The following is a 15,595-nucleotide window of genomic DNA, read 5'->3' on the forward strand; positions in this document are numbered from 1 at the left end:
GGGATGGGAGTGGGGGATGGAAAACTGCACTTGAACAATAATTAAATAAAAAAACATTAAAAATGTTTTCAAGGTACTTCATTTTTAAAACTGGTCACAACACTAAGCTTCTGGCCCATTCTGCCAATGTATAAGCTACAAATGCTTGCTTGGCAGCTGAGGGGCATTCTTTAGTAGCATTTGAAAACTGAGTAAAAATCCATATAAAACAAATATTCAAATAGTTTCCATAGGAACACAGATGAGTGTGACCTCATCTCTTAGCCTTTCGTAATGTTCCATATGTGCAAACCCGACTTACAAAGGTACTCCATAACTGGCCATAGTGAAGTTAAGTAGTCTCCTCTAATCCCTTAATTAAAACTACCCTCACAGTAACAGCTACAAGAATGGCATGTATACATTAATATGAGCAGAAGCACAGGCTGCTGAGTGGCGCTCCATCCTACTTTCCCAGGCACAGTACACAAGCAGAGTGCTGACGTTCTCCTCCTCTATGGTGGATGGAAAGTCATGGTTCTGGACTTGCTGCATCAGTTTTCATATTGGAATCCATAGTACATGGCATCATGTAGTACATGGTCAAATTTTGGGATCCACTGAAGTAGAAACAGCAGCAATAGTGTAAGTACCCATGTTTTCAAAGGGCATTCAGTGCTCCATGTGCATCTCGAACAAGGCACAGTGTTCTACAATGCAATCAAAGCCATCACAAGTTGGTGTCCATGTGCTGGGTGAATAAAACATCTCATCTGGTTTAGGCCTCTTCTGCAGAAAGGCTTTCATGTATGCATGATCATAGAGGATACAATTAAATGATTCATATACTTCATCATTCATGTAATACATAAAGGTTTTTTCATTTGACTCATCTTCATTATCAGAACATGTTTGTTCCTTTAAGATGAGTTTTTTGGCAATGAAATTAACTTCATGTTTGAAAGCTGATGCAACATAGTATGTGCCTGGTTCTGCTATGAGTGTCACTCCCAAGTTAGATAGAAAATACCTGTCCAGGGCTGGGTTGATGACACTGGCGATCTCTTCAAATTTAAACTTTACATCCTCACATCCAGGAAAGCCACCATGAATATCCAGCAGATACATATTGAAACCAACCTCAGCTCCCATGTCAAAGATACAGAAGACATTGGAGATGGCCCACACAATGGTCTCAGGGTCAGTATAAGTGGTTCCCATGTGGAAGCTGACACCAATGATGTCAACACTTAGCTCTTTTGTCCATTCCAAAAGAAGCCTGTTGGTTTTGAGAGTGGCACCAAACTTAACATTGAGATGGCTGATTGCTTTGGAATCATCAGTGGTGATCTGCAAAACCAAGTTTGCCTTTGGATGTGCCTTGGCAACTTTCATCAACCCAAATTCACTATCAAGAGTCATCATCTGGACTCCATTATTGGCAGAATATTTAATCTGAAATAGTTGTTTACAAGGGTTCACATAGATGATCCTCTCTGGAGGCACCCCAAAACTCTGCACCAATTGTATTTCAGTCTTGCTGGCACAGTCAAATCCTGTCCCAATGGCAACAAAGGTCTTCACTATGGTTTGCTGTCATTGCATTTGACTGTAAAAAAGGAGGTGACTAGAGGAATAGCTTTTAACCATTTCAGATGTTCCTTTAGAATGTCTTCCAGGTCCAAATACAGAAGAAATTTTTTTCTGTTTTCTTTTTCTTAATTTCAATTTTAATTTTTGTTCAAGTACAGTTTTCTCTCTTATATTCCCAGCCCTGCCCCCTCAGTGCTCACCATCTCCCTCCCATTTCCGCCCGCCACCTTAGTTATTGTCTGTGTGTCCTTTATACTTCTTCATGTGAGTCCATCCCCTTTTCCCCTATGATTCTCTCCCCTCTCTCCTCTGGACCCTGTCAGCCTGTTCCGTATTTGAGTGTCATTGGTCATATTTTGCTTCCTTGTTTTGTTGTTTAGATTCCTGTTAAAGGTGAGATCGTATGGTATTTGTCTGTCACCATGTGGCTTATTTCACTCAGCATAATGCTTTCCAGTTCCATCCATGATGTTGCAAAGGGTAGTAGTTCCTTCTTCCTTTCTGCAGCATAGAATTCCATTGTGTAAATGTACCATAGCTTTTTGATCCAGTCATTGACCGACTGGGCATCTAGGTTGCTTCCAACTCTTGGCTATTGTAAATTGTGTTGCTTTGAACACCGGGGTTCTTGGTTCTGGTGCTTCAGGGTTCTTAGGATATACTCCTAGCAGTGGAATTCCTGGGTCAGAAGGCACGTTCATTTTTAGTTTTCTTAGAAAATTCCATACTGTTTTCCATAATGGTTGTAGCAGTCTGCAATACCACCAACAGTGGACTAGGGTCCCCCTTTCCCCAAAACCTCTCCAACACTTGTTGTTTATTTCTTTGTTTATGATAGCCATTCTGACTGGTGTTAAGTGGTATCTCATTGTGGTTTTAATTTTCATCTCTGATACCTAGTGATATCGAGCACCTTTTCAGGTGTCTCTGGATCCTCTGTATGTCCTCCTTGGGGAAGTGTCTGTTCAAGTCCTTTACCCATTTTTTAATTGGGTTGCTCATCTTCTTTGAGTGGAGTCAAGTGAGTTTTTTGTATATTTTGGAGATTAAACCTTTGTCTAAGGTGTCATTGGCAAATATGTTTTCCCAAGCTTTTGCTTCTCTTTTTATCTTGATACTGATTTCCTTAGCCATGCAGAAGCTTTTAATTTTGATGAGATCCCATTTGTTTATTCTTTCCTTTATGTCCCTTGTTCTAGGGGACGTATTGGTAAAAATATTGCTGCATGGAATATCTGAGATTTTCCTGCCAATGCTCTCCTCTAGGGCTTTAATGATTTCATGGCTTATATTTAAGTCTTTTATCCACCTTGAATTTATCTTGGTGTATGGTGTAAGTTGATGCTCGAGTTTCATTTTTTTGCATGTGGCTGTCCAGTTCTCCCAACACCATTTGTTGAAGAGGCTATCTCTACTCCATTTTATGTTACTGCCTCCTTTGTCAGAGTGTTGGGTTTATTTCTGGGCTCTCTATTCTATTCCATTGGTCTATGTGCCTGTTTTGATGACAGTACCAGGCTGTTTTGATTACAGTGGCCTTGTAATATAGTTTGATATCAAGTATTGTGATCCCTCCTACTTTGTTCTTCTTTCTCAAAATTGCAGCTGCTATTCGTGGTCTTTTGTGGTTCCATATAAATTTTTAAAGTGTTTGTTCTATGTCTGTGAAATATGCCATTGGTACTTTAATAGGTATTGCATTGAATCTGTAAATTGCTTTGGGTAGTATGGACATTTTGATTTTGTTAATTCTTCCAATCCATGAACATGGTATATGTTTCCATTTGTTTGTGTCTTCCTTGATTTCTTTCTTCAGTGTTGTGTAGTATTCTACATACAGGTCTTTTACCTCCTTGGTTAGGTTTATTCCTAGATATTTTATTTTTGTTTTTCTTATAACAAATGAATTTTTTTTCTTGATTTCTGCGTCTGCTGTTTCATTGTCGGTATACAAAAATGCCTTTGATTTCTGGATATTGAATTTGTGTCCCGCTGTTTTGCCAAATTCATTTATTAGTTCAAGCAGTTTTTTGGTAGGGGCTCATGGATTTTCCATGTACACTATCATGTCATCTGCAAATAATGACAGTTTTGTTTCCTCCTTTCTGATTTGGATGCCCTTTATTTCCTTTTCTTGTCTGATTGCTGTGGCTAGAGCTTCCAGTACTATATTAAATAAAAGTGGTGAAAGTGGACAACCTTGTCTTATGCCTGATCTTAGTGGAAGAGATTTTAGTTTTTGCCCGTTGAGTATGATGTTGGCATAGGTCTTTCATATATGGCCTTTATTATATTGAGGAATGTTCCCTCTGTTGCCATTTTTCTGAGTACCTTTATCATAAATGGGTGTCGTACTTTATCAAAAGCTTTTTCTGTGTCTATTGATATGATCATGTGATTTTTGTCTTTCCTTTTGTTTATGTGATGTATTATGTTTACTGATTTACAAATATTGAAACATCCTTGCATCCCTGGGATGAATCCCACTTAGTTGTGGTGTATGATCTTTTTAATGCATTATTGGATGCAATTTGCCAATTTTTATTGAGGAGTTTAGTGTCTATGTTAATCAGCGATATTGGCCTGAACTTTTCTTTCTTTGTTGTGTCTCTGCCTGGTTTTGTAATTAGGATGATGCTGGTTTCATAAAAAGAGTTGGGGAGTTTTCCCTCCTTTTGGATTTTTTGGAATAGTCTTTGAAGAATAGGGGTTAGCTCTTCCTTAAAAGCTTTGTAGAATTCTCCTGTGAAACCATCTGGTCCAGGGCTTTTGTGTGATGGGAGTTTTTTGATTACTGCTTCAATTTCATTTGCTGTTATTGGCCTGTTCAGGTTTTCTGCTTCTTTTTCATTGAGTTTTGGAAGATTATATTTTTCTAGAAATTTGTCCATTTCACCTAGGTTTTCAAATTTCTTGGCATACAGTTCTGCATAGTAATTTCTTACAATCCTTTCTATTTCTGTGGTATCAGTTGTAATCTCTCCTCTTTCATTTCTGATTGTGTTTATTTGGGTCCTCTCTCTTCTTTTCTTGATGAGCCTACTTAAAGGTTTGTCTATTTTGTTTATCTTTTCAAAAAACCAACTCCTGGATTCATTGATCCTTAGAATTGTGCTTTTAGTCTCTATGTCATTTAATTCTGCTCTGATCTTGGTTATTGCCTTCCTTCTACTTGCTCTGGGCTTTCTTTGTTGTTGTTCCTCCAGTTCTTGCAGGCGTTGGGTTAAGTTGTTTGTTTGAAATGTTTCTATCTTCTTTCGGTAAGCCTGTATTGCTATGAACTTCCCTCTCAGGACTGCCTTCAATGTGTCCCATAGGTTTTGGGTTGTTGTGAGTTCATTTTCATTTGTTTCCAGAAGCTTTTTGATTTCTTCCCTAATTTCAGTCTTGACCCATTTGTTGTTTAATAGCATACCATTCAGTCTCCATGCTTTTGGGTGTTTTGGGTTTTTTCCTGTGGGATTGGTTTCCAAGTTCAGTCCCTTGTGATCAGAGAATATGCTTGGTATGATTTCTATTTTTCTGAATTTGTTGAGACTCATTTTGTGTCCTATCATATGATCTATCTTTGAAAATGTTCCATGTGCATTTGAAAGAATGTGTATTTAGCATCCTTGAGATGTAGGGCTCTCTCTATATATCAATTAGGTCCATTTCATCTAGGGTGTCATTTAATACTGCAATATCTTTGCTGATATTTTGTTTGGAAGATTTGTCCATTTTTGACAGTGGGGTGTTAAAGTCTCCTAGTATAATTGTGTTGCTGTCAATATCCTTCTTGAGGATTTTCTTTATATATTTGGGTGCTCCTATGTTGGGTGCATATATATTTACGATGTTGATGTCTTCTTGGTTGATTCTTCCCTTGAGTATTATGAAGTGACCTTCTGGGTCTCTCTTTATGGCCCTTTTTTTGAAGTCTATTTTCTCTGATATGAGAATTGCTACCCTGGCTTTTTTTTTCTTGTCCATTTGCTTGGAAAATTTGTTTCCATCCTTTCACTTTTAGTCTGTGATGGTCTTTTGACCTGAGGTGGGTCTCTTGTAGGTAGCATATGTCTGAGTCATGCATTCTTATGCATTCACCTATTCTGTGTCTTTTAATTGGTGCATTTAATCCATTTACATTTAAGGTTATTATTGAAAAATACTTATTCATTGCCATTTATGTACTTGTGTTCCGCTCCCTCCCTCTCTTTTCCTTAAAGCAGCCCTTTTAGTATTTCTTGTAGAGCTGGTTTGGTGGAGGCATATTCTTTTAGAATTCTTTTATTCTTATTTGGCCTTCTATCATGATTGAGAGCCTTGCCTAGTAGAGTAGCCTTGGTTGTAGGCCTCTGTTTCTCATTACTTGGAATATTTCTTGCCATTCTCTTCTTGCTTGGAATGTTTCCATTGAGAAGTCAGTAGCCAACCTTTTTGGGACCCCTTTGTATGTTACTTCCTTTTCTCCCTTGCTGCCTTTAGGATTCTCTCTTTGTCTTGGAGTTTTGCCATTTTAATGATGATGTGTCTTGCAGTAGGCCTCTTTGTGTTCCACCTGCTTGGGATTCTCTGCGATTCCTGGGTTCGTGTGACTTTATCTCTCCTCAACTTAGGAAAATGTTCCATTATTACTCTTTCAAGTAGATTTTCTATCCCTTGTTCTTCTTTTTCTCTTTCTGGTATTCCTATTTTTCAGATATTATTACATTTCATATTGTCTTACATTTGTCTTAAACTCTCCTCATTTTTTCTGATTCTCTTTTCCATTACTTGGTCCATCTGGGAAATTCTTTCTACCCTGTCTTTGATCGCGCTTATGTGGTCTTCCACCTCATCGATCCTATTCTTCATGCCTTCTACTGTGTTCTTCAGTTCAGAAATTGTATTCTTCATTTCCTCTTGGCCTTTACTGATGGTTTCTATTTCCTTTTTCATGTTGGTATAGTTTGCAGAGAGTTCATTGTAGCTCCCCTGTAGTTTCTGGTAGCTCATTGTAAGCTCTTTGAATTCCCTAATAACCAGTGCTTTGAATTCCCCATCTGATAGTTGACTTGCCTCTTTTTCTTCTAACATTCTTTCTGAGGCTTCCTCCTTTCCTTGCTTTTGGGGATTGTTTCTTTGTCTTCCCATTGTTTGTGATACTCTTCTTGTTGGCCTCAGCTTCTTATATCAATCTGTTCTGGTTCCCTTGGTTTATGGTGTGAACTTCTGTGGTAGGATGCCTGTGAAATTCAATGGTGCAGTCTCCTGCAGGTATCTGGTGTTCTCTGCTTCCACCTACTCCTGTTGTTGGTTTCCAGCTGGTCAAACCATTTCTTCTGGTCTCACTAGCTGCAGCAGCCTGAGGCGCTATTTGTGTGGCCTTTCTCGCATCTTGGTGAACTCAACTGGTCTCGCCAGTGCCCTCCCAAGATCCAGACTGGCACCGCTCTCCCCCGCCCTACTGAGAACAGATTTTCCCCCCAGGCTTCCTAGCCCTAGCCTCTTGTGAGTGTGCACGCTCCCAACCAGGCTTTCCTGGCTTCACAGGCCTGGGCACGGACCTTTCCCAGTGCCATGGCTGAACACACAGGGCAACTCCCAATTCTTCCAACCTGGCAGCCACAGCCTGACTCCCGGTGCTTATCATTCTGCGCCTGGCTGGGTAGGGATGGAGTTTCTAGCTGGCTCTCTTCCAGGGGCCTTGGTAGTAGCCTGAGAGTCTCAGGGTCTGCGGCAGACCAGGATCCGACGCCGCACTACAGGGAATGCAGGGGTGGCTCTCAGTTCTCCCAAGCCGGCAACCGCAGTGTGACCCCATGGGTTATCAGAGCTCTCTGGTTTGCTTCCCAATGCCCACTCCTCTCTCTGCCACTACAGGCAAACCAGTCTCTCCTGGTGTTTTCCAATCTGTCCCTGCCAGATAGGGAGGGTGCCAGTGACTAGTTCTCTCCCAGGATTGTTGTTGCCCGCCCTCGGTTCTCAGAGACCAAGGCGGATGGGCCGGGGCCCTGGTGCGTCCGGAGGAGGGCCTGCAGTCTCTGCGCTGTTTCCTCATACCTTGTTGACTTGTGGTTGTCTCCTTTCCTCAACCTCTGGTCATGCAGTGTCTGATACACTTTCTGGAGTCCTGCCTTCCTATATACTGGGTCCCTGTTGGGTATTTGCTGCTTTCCTCCGCAGATCAGGCCAATTTTCCTCTGGCGCGTGGAGGGAAGCAAAATCCTTTGTCCTACTCCACCGCCATCTTCCTGATCTCTGAGAAGAAATTTTTTTCATTGGAAGAAGAAACTTCATTAATTTTTTGGTCCAGAATGCCCTTGGCAATGAAGCCTTCATTGGGGAAATGGCAGCCAAACTCTTCATCCCTAAAGCTGTTCATAGTTTCTCGATGTTTGTTTATGACTCAACAAAAAGGAAAATTAAGATGGACAATTTAAAAATACTTTACAATTTATTTAACTAATTCAGCATTATTATGACACAACATTTTGCAAGGACATGACAAATAAGAGCTACAGTGCTGTCCCTATTATAAGCATAGATGCAAAAAATCCTAAATAAAATAGTTGCATATTCAATAGTATTTTATAAAAGGGATAAAATACATTTTTACCAAAAGAGAATTATTCCAGCAAGCTAAATTGACTTAATTTATTAATAAATGGAAAATTATTGATGTAGGTGAATATATTAATAAATCCACCTATAAAGGTGAATTCAATAAAGGTGAATATCAATCAATATAAATTTATATGAACATATCCACATATGCAGACAATGTTATTAGAATTAGAGATGCATTCATGGAATAAATGCTCTTAACAGACAAAAGTTGAAAACTTTTTAAAATTATAAAATATCTACAAAGTACTTTAGAAGAAATTATATATAGTGTTCCCTCCTGAGATCATGAATGAGAAAAGGATAGAAGAAATAAAGCTGTCATTATTGTGAGAGGTCATGAGTATGCAACTAAAAATTCAAAGGAATCAACAAACCCTTAGAAATAATAAGTAAATTTTGCTAAGTTGCTGAATACAAGACTAATATAACAATAACTTTTATTTCTATGAGAGCCAAGTAGAATTTTTAAAATAAAATATCATTAAAATTGCATGAAGAATTAAGTATCTGTTTTGCTAATAAATTTAACTAGACTGACTTATACACAGTAAACAATAAAATATGGCAAAAGAACATTTTCCAAGGCCTATGTAAATCTCATGATACACCATGTTTATAGACTGGAAAATTCAAAATGTCATCTTCACAAATTGGTGTACAGATTCAAAGCGATTTGAATCAAAGTTCCCTTGAAAATGTTTGCAAAACTACTAAGCTGATTTTACAATTTATATGGAAATGCAAGGGGACAAGACAATCTTAAACAAACTCTTAAAAGACTTACATCAATTTGTATCTCTCTGATGGCTAGTGACGCTGACCATCTTTTCATATGTCTTGGAGCCACTTATATGCCCTCCTTGGAGAAGCGTCTGTTGAGATCCTTTGCCTAATTTTTGACTGGGTTGTTTGCCTTCCTGGACTGGAGTCATGTGAGTTCTTTATACATTTTGGAGATCAAATCCTTATTCAAGATAATCATTGGCAAATACATTTTCCCATATGGTTGGTTCTCTTTTCATTTTAATGCTGCTTTTTTAGCAGTGTATAAGCTTTTTGAAAAATAAAATAAATTGTGAAGCACACTAAAAAAAGAATAACAGGTGACTCTTGTAAATGCTGATATATTTATAAGTCATTTTGAATTCCCAAAATAAAAAATTCTGTTATATTCCAGAAAATAAGAAATGGAATAGAAACGTACATTACCCATGTATCCCCAGGATGGTGAATTCTGTAAATTATCATTGTACATAAATACATTATGCTTGTATACTAAAAAAATTCAGTTTTGGAGGGAATATATACTTATAAAATACTTAAAAACAGGAGAAAAGACTTACATAATTGGAGATCAAACCCTTGTCTGAGGTATTATTGGTAAGTATATTTTCCCATACAATACTTTAACAACAATAAAAATAAATAAATAAATAAATATAAAAAAGACATATTATTGGCTATCGAGGCTTATTTTATAGCTAGAGTCACTGAGAGCATATATTTGGCTTAGGTAAATTGGATAAAAAGAAGAAACCAGAAACACATAAACACCTTCATGTGTATACAAATACATATAGTCAGTTCATTTGTGGCTAAGATATCATCGCAAAGCAGTAGAAAAGGTCTTGTTTTTACAATGAATAGCTCTGGATCAACTTGATGTGTACATTGAAAAAATAAACCTTTATGGAATTGATATTTGTGTTAGGTCTTAGATAAGGATAAAGATTTATTCTACTTTTGAAAGCAAAATAATGTCTTCTAAGAAAACAAAAATATATGTAATAAATTATCTTTGTGACCTTGGATATGCAAAGATTTCTTTATTGTTAAGGGTACAGAAAACAAGCTATGATATTGGAAATAATTTAGACACACATATCTGACAAGAGATTTTTTATAACATGTATTTTCAACATATGTATGACAAAATAGAAATACTGTATGAATATAAAAATGTGTATGTATGTATGTGAGAGTGTGTGTGCATGTCAAACTAGTCTACAGAGTGAACTACCTAGAAAATGGTTACTTTAAGGAATGATTGGAGAATATTGAGTAAGACTGGTAAAAAGAGGTTTTACAGGTTTCTGGTAATGTTCTGTTTCTTCACTTCAGTCATGTAGGGGGAATATAGAGGGGAACTTGGACAAGTATATTTTACAAGTGTAAATTCTCATAAAAGTTTCATGAATTCTTACATGAGGACTAATCTGTAGAAAAATTCATGATTTCTAATGGGAGAATTTCCACTAGTGTGGTTTTGCTTTCTTTTTTTTTATGTATATCTCTAAAGACTTCTGAAGTCTATATTCAAATTTAAAACATTTCTCTGCTAAATGGCATTCCTGAAATTACTCCCCATTGAGAATCAAAAAGTAAAATTTTTTTTCTAACATTAGGGATAAAAATTTGTTCTCATATTATAAAGAATGCCAGATCATTCTATATTATGATGAACATTGGTTACATATAAATAATTTTTAATTAAAACAATTTTAATTGTATATTTGTTTATTGAAAATGGAACAATGGTATAGGCATTACGAGAAAAATTATATAAGTCCTTTCAAAAATTATAAATAGAGCTATCATAGGAAATATCTATCTCACTTCTTGAGTATATTTGCAATGGAAATTTAGTATCTTGAAGAGATATCTAATACATGTTCATTGCAGCATTATTAACAATAGCCAAGATGTGGAAATATTATAAGTGGAATATATATTTTTTGAATCTTATAGAATTCCCAATAACTCAACTCATAAAATTAGGATATAGTTAGTTTTCTGATTATTTTTAAGATAGAATTTAAGTAAATTATTGCCAACTTTTCAGAAACACAGTTCTCCAGGAATTCCAAGTAGGTGAGGAAGATGTGTGTTCTCTTCCTGCAGCAGTGGCAATGACCTCCTAGCACAGGGATGCCTCAAGTAGACTCCCTGGAGATACCTGCAGCCACAGAGCACACAGCATGCCCAGCTGCTCATAACAGCACCCGGCTGGCTTCCGGTCACCCTCCTAACTCCCTCCCGTGGAAGACCGCAGGCGGAGGTGGAGCAGGAGCTCTGGAGAGGGGCAGCAGCATTGCAGGCTTAGGGGACTGATCTAGATTTAATGTTTTGTATGTAGATGTCCAGTCCTTTACATTTTCATTCATCTCAAGATATCTTTTAATTTCTCTAGTCATTTCTTTTTTGACCCATTGATTTTTCAAATTTTTATTTATTTAAAAAATATTTTGTTTATTTTTTAGGGAGAGAGAAAGGGAGGGAGAAAAAACATCTATGTGTGAGAGAAACATTGATCAGTTGCCTCTCTATGCACTGAGGACCAGGGAACAATGTGCAACCCAGGCATGTGCCTTGTTGGGGAACTGACCCAGCAACCTTTCACTTTGCAGGATAACTGCCCAACCAACTGAGCCACACCAATCATGGCCACCCCATTGATTTGTGTGTATGTGTGTATTATTCAATTTCCATGTACTTGAGGATTTTCCAGTTTCTCTTCTGTTTTTGATTTCTGACTCACTCCACTGTAATCTTTTTATGATTTCAGTCTTTTAACATTAATTGAGAATTATTTTATGAGCTAATATATGACCTATCCTGGAGAATGTTCCATGTGAACTTGACAGGAATGTGTTTTCTACTGTTACTGAATGAAGTGCTCAGTGTATGTGTTAGGTGCTGTTGGTTTATAATGTTCAAATCTACTATTTCTTCATTGATCTTATGTTTAGGTATTTTAACCATTATTGAAAATAGAGTATTAAGATTTTTTAAATCCTATAGAACACAAAAAGAAGAGTTACAAACCAAAACTTTTTTTTAAATTTTATTTATTTATTTGTCTTTAGAGGGGAAGGAGAGAGGGAGAGAAACATCAATGTATGGTTGCCTTTTGTGCATCCCCTGCTGGTAGTTAGCCTGCAAGGAACTGGCCTACAACCCAGGCATGTGCCCCGACTGGGAATCGAACTGCGATCGTCTGGTTCGCAGGCCCGCGCTCAATCCACTGAGCTACACCAGCCAGGGCCAAACCAAAACTTTAATACTAGCTATTTTATTTATTTATATATATACATTTACCAGAGATCTTTATTTCTTCTGATGACTTTGATTTACAGTCCAGTGTCTTTAATTTCATTTTAAGAAAGTCTTTTTAGCATTTTTTTTGTAGGGCAGGTCTACTAGTGATGAATTCCTTTAACTTTTGTTTATCTGGAAATGCCTGATTTCTTCTTCATTTTTTTGTTTTATTTATTTTTTTAAAATGGGGATATAATTGACATATAACATTGCATTAGCTTAAGATGTACAGCATAATGATTCAATACTTGTACACTATGCAAAATGATCAACACAATATGTCTAGCTAACATTCATCACTATAAATAGTCACAAATTCTTTTTATTTGTGATGACCTACTTTCTTAGAAACTTATTTTTCAAATGTTCATTTTTCTTTTTTTTAAAGATTTTATTTATGTATTTTTAGAGAGAGGGGAAGGGAGGGAGAAGAGAGGGAGAGAAACCTCAATGTGTGGTTGCCTGTCACACATCTCTGACTGAGGACCTGGCCTGCAACCCAGGTCTGTGCCCTGAGTGGGAATTGAACCAGTGACCCTTTAGTCTGCAGGTTGGCACTCAGTCCACTGAGTCAGACCAGTCAGGGCTCTCTTAGCAACTTTTAAATATACAACACAATTAACTAATAGTCATTATGTTGTACATACTATGCTTCATTTTAGAAGTATAGTTTTGTTGGATAAGAAATTCTTGTCTGATAGATTTTAATTTTAACTCTTAAAATAAATATTATTTACTGTCCATGAGAATTAGTTTCTCTCTCACTCCTTTCAGGATTTTCTCCTTTTCCCTTTTGTTATAATGCATTTTTCTTAAAGATTTATTATTTACAAATATTTTATTTATTTATTTTTAGAGGGGAAGGGAGGGAGAGATGGAAACAACCTGCAGTTGCCTCTCACACACCCCTTACTGGAGACCTGGCCAACATCCCAGGCATGTGCCCTACACTGGGAATTGAAGCAGTGACCCTTTGGTTCACAGGCTGGTGCTCAATCCACTGAGCCACACTAACCAGGGCTATTATAATGTGTTTTTATGTGAAGCTTTTAAAGTTTATCCTTCTTGAAGTCCAATGAGCTTCTAAGATTTGTTTATTCATGGCTTTTATCAAATTTGGGGAGTTATTATTATTTCTTTAATTTTTAAAATCTTTTCTCTATCTCTTCTCCTTTCGAGACTCCCAGATGCATAGCATATGTTCAAAAACTTGGTGGTTTCCCATAGGTTCTGAACTCTCTGTTCATTTTTTCTGCTTCACAAACTAGAAATTTCAACTACTCTATCTTTAAATTTGCCGATTATTTTTTCTGCTTGCTAACATCTATTGTTGAACCCTTATGTTGGAATTTTTCATTTCAACTTTAATAGTTTGTAGCTCTAGATTTTCTGCTTGATTCCTTTTGTATAATTCCTGTATTTTTATAGATATTGCCTACTTGTTAATTCATTGGTCTTCCAAAATGCTTTATTTTTGTTCATGATTTCCTTTATGTTAAGCCCAGTTATGCCAGTTAATGTCTTTTTTCCTTATATTTCCAGTGTCTGAGCTTCTTCAGTAATGTTTCTTTTTATCTTGTTTCTTTGTATGCTTTGAACTTTTTGTGGAGAACTGGACATTTTGAACATTGTAATATGATAATTCTAGACACCAGATTCTCCTTATTCCCAGGGGTTGTTGATGTTGCTTATTGGGAACCAGGAGTTGCAGCTGTTCATTTGTTTAGTGACTTTTACAAAGTATTTTTTGCAAAGACAATATTTCTTTTCATGTGTTGTCACTGAAGTCTCTTTTCTATTATCTTTGTGGTCAGCCAGTGACATGGTCAAATAGAGGAGAAAAAAATAAAAATGTGTTCTGTTTAGTTAAACTCTACAGACACTGCCCAGGAAGCTATTTCATGGTGGTTGAAACAATAGCCAGTGACTTGTTAGCCTCTCAGTGGAGGGCAGAATGAAACACACTACACCACTCCTTGTAGATCAAGGTCTTTATTGCTCAGCTGTGCCACAGGCTATGCCAGGAACATGGGCTGCCATTTACATAGTTGCCTGCTATGGGGTTAGAACATGGAGGATGGTAGCTGCTATGCAAAAATGAAGTTCATCCAAATTTACCAACCTCTTTCTTTGTCAAGTACTCTTCTGGATGCTGCAAATGTTTGACTAAATTCCAGACTTCTAAATAATGGATTTCAATGGATCTTTCAGGATTAATAGTTATTTCACTAGAGGGACTGATCCCTGGAGTTTCCTACTTTTCCATCTTCTGTGATGTTAAATTAACTTTAGTTGTTTAAGACCGCTATGTTTGTAATTTGTTGCAGCAGAACTAAGAAATTAAGAAAGCCCCAGTCTCCCTCTGAGTACCATGCTTATGTATACATTGCCTAATCCATATTTCTTCTTGGATAGCCTTTAGATGCACTTAGCAGAATTCTTGTTTTCCATGTTTCTCCTTGAAATTTCTCCTTATTAGTAAATGAAAAGCCCCAGTGTAACTCTGGTAACTCAGGGAAAACGTAGGCATTATCCTTGTCTTGACATTTTCTTTTTTTTAAAGATTCTATTTATTTATTTATTTATCTTTAGAGGGGAAGTAGAGAGGGAGAGAAACATCAATGTATGGTTGCCTTTCATGCGTCCCCTGCTGGGAGTTGGCCTGCAGGGAACCGGCCTGCAACCCAGGCATGTGCCCTGACTGGGAATCGAACCGCGATCGTCTGGTTCGCAGGCCCGTGCTCAATCCACTGAGCTACACCAGCCAGGGCCCGACATTTTCTTTCTTATCCCAGAATTCAATCTATGAACCAGTTCCCTAACTTCTACCTTCAAAATATATCTCAAATATATCCACTTCCACATACTCCAAGGTGCCATGTTCTCTTGTTGAGGCTGCTGCAGTAGTCTCCTAATTCTATTCCTGCTTACACTCTTGTCACTGATATATCAGTTCTTCACATTGTATCTGAAGTTTTTTAAACAAGTAAATCGTATAACATCAGTCCACTGCTTAAAACTTTTCAATGGCTTGCTATGACATTTAAAATATAATCTACCCCTCTTCTATGTCTTTGCAGTAGTTAATTTGTGTGTCAGTGTGCCTGGGTAACAAAGTACGTAGACATATGTTTAAGCATTTTTCAGGGTGTGTCTGTGAGGGTGGTTCTGGATGACATTAATATTTAAATCAGTAAATTGAGTAAAAGGAGATTGTCCTCCCTAATGTAGGTGGGCCTTATCTGGTCAGTTGAAGGTCTGAATATAACAAAAAAACCACATCTACCCACAAGTAACAGGGAATTCCTTCTGCCTGAGTCATCAATTGGTTCTT

The 15,595-nt window shown here is 37.3% G+C and overlaps 1 pseudogene; it reads right to left on the minus strand.

The window, feature by feature from the left end:
• Positions 1 to 381: 381 nt before the first annotated feature.
• Positions 382 to 7,918, minus strand: LOC118989616 (ornithine decarboxylase-like; annotated as a pseudogene).
• Positions 7,919 to 15,595: the final 7,677 nt, after the last annotated feature.

The sequence above is a fragment of the Sturnira hondurensis genome, unplaced genomic scaffold, assembly GCF_014824575.4.
Source record: "Sturnira hondurensis isolate 20B ecotype Veracruz unplaced genomic scaffold, ASM1482457v3 Scaffold0006496, whole genome shotgun sequence".
Lineage (NCBI taxonomy): Eukaryota > Metazoa > Chordata > Mammalia > Chiroptera > Phyllostomidae > Sturnira > Sturnira hondurensis.